The sequence below is a fragment of the Zea mays genome, unplaced genomic scaffold (genome assembly GCF_902167145.1).
Source record: "Zea mays cultivar B73 unplaced genomic scaffold, Zm-B73-REFERENCE-NAM-5.0 scaffold_518, whole genome shotgun sequence".
Lineage (NCBI taxonomy): Eukaryota > Viridiplantae > Streptophyta > Magnoliopsida > Poales > Poaceae > Zea > Zea mays.
In genome coordinates, this window is record NW_023367166.1 from 42,501 (window position 1) to 47,771 (window position 5,271).

The following is a 5,271-nucleotide window of genomic DNA, read 5'->3' on the forward strand; positions in this document are numbered from 1 at the left end:
ATTCTCGACGTGAAAACACAGAGACAAAGGCCTGATCTTTGAATAGGAAAAAGAATGGATCCGAAGGTCCCAAATCAATTGGCTTATTCGAAAAAAGCCTTCTTCTTTGAAAGATATATCTCGTGTCTGGTACTGCATTGTTCCACTCTGCAAGAAGTCCGAATCAGTCTCTTGCACCTCCCCCTTTTTATGATAAATATACCAGAAATAATTCGAATAAATAGCAGTCTCTGACAACTCATCCTCTTTAATCTGCTTGGACCCGCTCCAATACCCATAGGAAAATCCCCAGTCATATTCAGCGTACCTGTCCCTGCAATCAAATAGATTGTCCCAAGGGCCCCATATTCTAGGAGCCCAAGTTATGCTATTGAAAATTCGTTCCTCTAGCAGTTCCGGTTTGACCATTCCGTTCCCTTTTTCAAACTCCACTTCTTTTCATATAGCATCCCTAATCAAAGAGAGAACAATATCCATTTCAAAACATTTCTAACGGATTCCTTGGTTCGGACCGACGAAGTAATGGCACTCGATTATTATCAACCCGACTGCAATCTTTTTCTGTCGGTAAGGATTGCACCAGAGCACCTTCTACTTCTAATAGGCCATGAACTATAGATAGAGAAGAATCATTCTGAGCGAGTCCATAAGAAGCGACCCACTTTTTCATCGGTTCCGGGGGAAGACCAAAGATCTTGCGCGACCGGTCCGCCAGAAAAACTCAAAAGAGAAAGAAGTCTCGTTAATCTCTTCATGCTCGTTCCAAGTTCGAAGTACCGTTTGGCCAAAGAAAAAGCCGCTTCCTGACACGATTGCCTCTTTATATAGATAGATATAGGATCTATGGGGTTATTACTTAGAAGTCTATTTTGTACAAGATCCCCTCCTATCTGATAGAAAAGGGTCCCATGATCCCGAGCCGGTCTTATCTTGGCTCGCAAACCCCAAGTTTGTCTATGAAGAGCTAATCTAATTGTATTAGTTTCTATAATGGATTTCTTATGTGGAATACTAATGGATAGGGCCTCGTTGCTAAGTGCTACAAGATCTAGTGCACTGGAACTCGTGGTTATGGACCCGAATCCTTTAGTATGGAACATTGTCTTTTCCAAGTAAAAACCCCTAGTATATGAAAGAATGAAAAGGTGCTTTCGTTCTTGTGGAATAAGAAGCCCTCGTACCTTAATGAAAGGAAAATAGGAATTTTTCGTTAGGTATTTGACCAAATAGGATTGTCCAGTTCCTATAGAACCTATCACTAAAATACCCGATAGGGCTAAGCGGAACGAAAAGGGTTTTCCATGAGATGGTAAATGAAAACGATTAGCCCCACACGAGGTTTGGGAATAAGTGATTGTCTGATAATGAGCAAGGAATATACGTCTTTCTGCTAAAGAGAATCTATTAAACTCATAATTCATTAGATCCTTGTTAGCAATGTCAACTAGGTATCATAAGTAAATGGATCTCGGTTGTTCAATCCTTTGATAACCAAGGTCATTCTTTGCTAAAGAGAAATGATCACTATGGGTCAGACTCAATAGAATTGGATCCATTCCAAATAGCGAGAATTAGGATTCTTGATCCCTCTCAGTCTCTCTTTCAATTCGAGGATCCGGAGAGGTGTTTTCATAGTCATCTCCGAATATTTGCCATCTCCGAATATTTTCGATTTCATTTTTCTATGATATGTCTTTCTATATGAAAATTGGTTATTTACGATGTACGATGATCCCTGTTAAGCATCCATGGCTGAATGGTTAAAGCGCCCAACTCATAATTGGTAAATTTGCGGGTTCAATTCCTGCTGGATGCACGCGAACGGGAACGGTCTATTGGAATTGGCTCTCTATCCATGGAATCTCATCCATCATCCATACATAACGAATTGGTATGGTATATTCATACCATAACATAAGAACAATAAGAACTCGAATTCTTATCGATACTGGAACTCAGAGCATAGGGGGGAAAGTCGATTTATGGATGGAATCAAATACGCAGTATTTACAGAAAAGAGTCTTCGTTTATTGGGAAAGAATCAATATACTTTTAATGTCGAATCGGGATTCACTAAGACAGAAATAAAGCATTGGGTCGAACTCTTCTTTGGTGTTAAGGTAGTAGCTGTGAATAGCCATCGACTACCCGGAAAGGGTAGAAGAATGGGACCTATTCTGGGACATACAATGCATTACAGACGTATGATCATTACCCTTCAACCGGGTTATTCTATTCCACTTCTAGATAGAGAAACGAACTAAAGGAGAATACTTAATAATACGGCGAAACATTTATACAAAACACCTATCCCGAGCACACGCAAGGGAACCGTAGACAGGCAAGTGAAATCCAATCCACGAAATAAATTGATCCATGGACGGCACCGTTGTGGTAAAGGTCGTAATGCCAGAGGAATCATTACCGCAAGGCATAGAGGGGGAGGTCATAAGCGCCTATACCGTAAAATCGATTTTCGACGGAATCAAAAAGACATATCTGGTAGAATCATAACCATAGAATACGACCCTAATCGAAATGCATACATTTGTCTCATACACTATGGGGATGGTGAGAAGAGATATATTTTACATCCCAGAGGGGCTATAATTGGAGATACTATTGTTTCTGGTACAAAAGTTCCTATATCAATGGGAAATGCCCTACCTTTGAGTGCGGTTTGAACTATTGATTTACGTAATTGGAAGTAACCAATTAGGTTTACGACGAAACCTAGAAATCGATCACTGATCCAATTTGACTACCTCTACGGGATAGACCTCAACAGAAAACTGTTGAGTAACGGCAGCAAGTGATTGAGTTCAGTAGTTCCTCATAGAAAATTATTGACTCTAGAGATATGGTAATATGGAGAAGACAAAATTGTTTGAAGCACGCACAGAACCGGAAGCGCCCCTTGTTTCAAAGAGAGGAGGACGGGTTATTCACATTTAATTTGATGGTCAGAGGCGAATTGAAAGTTAAGCAGTGGTAATTAAGACCCCCGGGTGAAAATAGGGATGTCTCCTACGTTACCCATAATATGTGGAAGTATCGACGTAATTTCATAGAGTCATTCGATCTGAATGCTACATGAAGAACATAAGCCAGATGACGGAACGCGGAGACCTAGGATGTAGAAGATCATAACATGAGCGATTCGGCGGATTTGGATTCCTTTTCTATATATCCACTCATGTGGTACTTCATCATACGATTCATATAAGATCCATCTGTCTAGAGATCGTCATATACATCTAGAAAGCCGTATGCTTTGGAAGAAGCTTGTACAGTTTGGGAAGGGGTTTTTTGAGAAAAAAGAAGAATCTACTTCAACCGATATGCCCTTAGGCACGGCCATACATAACATAGAAATCACACGTGGAAGGGGTGGGCAATTAGCTAGAGCAGCAGGTGCTGTAGCGAAACTGATTGCAAAAGAGGGTAAATTGGCCACTTTAAGATTACCATCTGGGGAGGTCCGTTTGGTATCCCAAAACTGCTTAGCAACAGTCGGACAAGTGGGTAATGTTGGGGTGAACCAAAAAAGTTTGGGTAGAGCCGGATCTAAGTGTTGGCTAGGTAAACGCCCCGTAGTAAGAGGGGTAGTTATGAACCCTGTGGACCACCCCCATGGGGGTGGTGAAGGGAAAGCCCCCATTGGTAGAAAAAAACCCACAACCCCTTGGGGTTATCCTGCGCTTGGAAGAAGAACTAGGAAAAGGAAAAAATATAGTGATAGTTTTATTCTTCGTCGCCGTAAGTAAATACGTAACTAGGAATATGGAAAATTGCATTTTTGGAATTTGCAATAATGCGATGGGCGAACGACGGGAATTGAACCCGCGCATGGTGGATTCACAATCCACTGCCTTGATCCACTTGGCTACATCCGCCCCTTATCCAGCTAAAGGATTTTCTCTTTTTTCCATTCATTATTATTCTATTTATTCTGACCTCCATACCTCGATCGAGATAGTGGACATAGGATGCCACTCTTTAAAATGAAAAAAAGGAGTAATCAGCTGTGACACGAAAAAAAACGAATCCTTTTGTAGCTCGTCATTTATTGGCAAAAATCGAAAAGGTCAATATGAAGGAGGAGAAAGAAATAATAGTAACGTGGTCCCGGGCATCTAGCATTCTACCCGCAATGGTTGGCCATACAATCGCGATTCATAATGGAAAAGAACATATACCTATTTACATAACAAATCCTATGGTAGGTCGCAAATTGGGGGAATTCGTGCCTACTCGGCATTTCACGAGTTATGAAAGTACAAGAAAGGATACTAAATCTCGTCGTTAATTGAATTCAGAATAGAAAGATTCAGAATAAACAAAATTTATAGGATTCAAATAATCAAATAAAGTAAAGGTAGGCGGGTAATAACCTTATTTATGACAAGTTTCAAATTGGTAAAGTATACCCCTAGGATAAAGAAAAGAAGGGCTGAGAAAACTCGCAAGAAAAGTTCCAACCGATCGTCTACTTAAATTCGAACGGGTTTTCAAAGCACAAAAACGCATACATATGTCTGTTTTCAAAGCACAAAGAGTTCTAGATGAGATTCGCTGGCGTTACTACGAGGAAACCGTTATGATACTGAATCTCATGCCTTATCGAGCATCGTATCCCATCTTAAAGTTGGTTTATTCGGCAGCAGCAAATGCTACTCATTATAGGGATTTCGACAAAACGAATTTATTCATCACTAAAGCCGAAGTCAGTAGGAGTACTATTATGAAAAAATTCAGACCTCGAGCTCGAGGACGTAGTTATTCTATAAAAAAAACGATGTGTAATATAACAATTGTACTAAATATAGTAAAGAAATCAAAATAATCTTTAGATCAATCTAAGATTTCGATTCCCAGTAAAAAAAAAAGAAATATAATAGAAAAATATGGGACAAAAAATAAATCCACTCGGTTTCAGACTTGGTACAACCCAAAATCACCATTCCTTTTGGTTCGCACAACCAAAAAATTATTCTGAAGGTCTACAGGAAGATAAAAAAATACGGAATTGTATCAAGAACTATATACAAAAGAATAGGAAAAAAGGCTCGAATAGAAAAATGGAATCAGACTCAAGTTCTGAAGTAATTACACATATAGAAATTCAAAAAGAAATCGATACAATCCACGTCATAATCCATATTGGATTCCCCAACTTATTAAAGAAAAAGGGAGCAATCGAAGAATTAGAGAAAGATCTCCAAAAGGAAGTTAATTCTGTAAACCAGAGACTTAATATTGCTATCGAAA

The 5,271-nt window shown here is 39.4% G+C and overlaps 1 protein-coding gene and 1 pseudogene across 2 annotated transcripts in view; both read left to right on the top strand.

Annotated features, from left to right (window-relative positions):
- LOC118475627 (30S ribosomal protein S7, chloroplastic) overlaps nt 1–3,042 on the top strand; it is an 8,621-nt gene extending 5,579 nt beyond the window's left edge. The window contains exon 1 of the mRNA XM_035963891.1: nt 1–3,042. This exon is cut by the window's left edge and continues 5,579 nt beyond it. The gene's annotated coding sequence lies outside the window, so the exon portion shown is untranslated.
- The window catches only part of LOC118475626 (NAD(P)H-quinone oxidoreductase subunit 2 A, chloroplastic-like), an 11,211-nt pseudogene extending 6,158 nt beyond the window's left edge, over nt 1–5,053 (top strand). The window contains exon 1 of the transcript XR_004855038.1: nt 1–5,053. This exon is cut by the window's left edge and continues 6,158 nt beyond it. The product of XR_004855038.1 is annotated as an NAD(P)H-quinone oxidoreductase subunit 2 A, chloroplastic-like (transcript).
- Nucleotides 5,054–5,271: the final 218 nt, after the last annotated feature.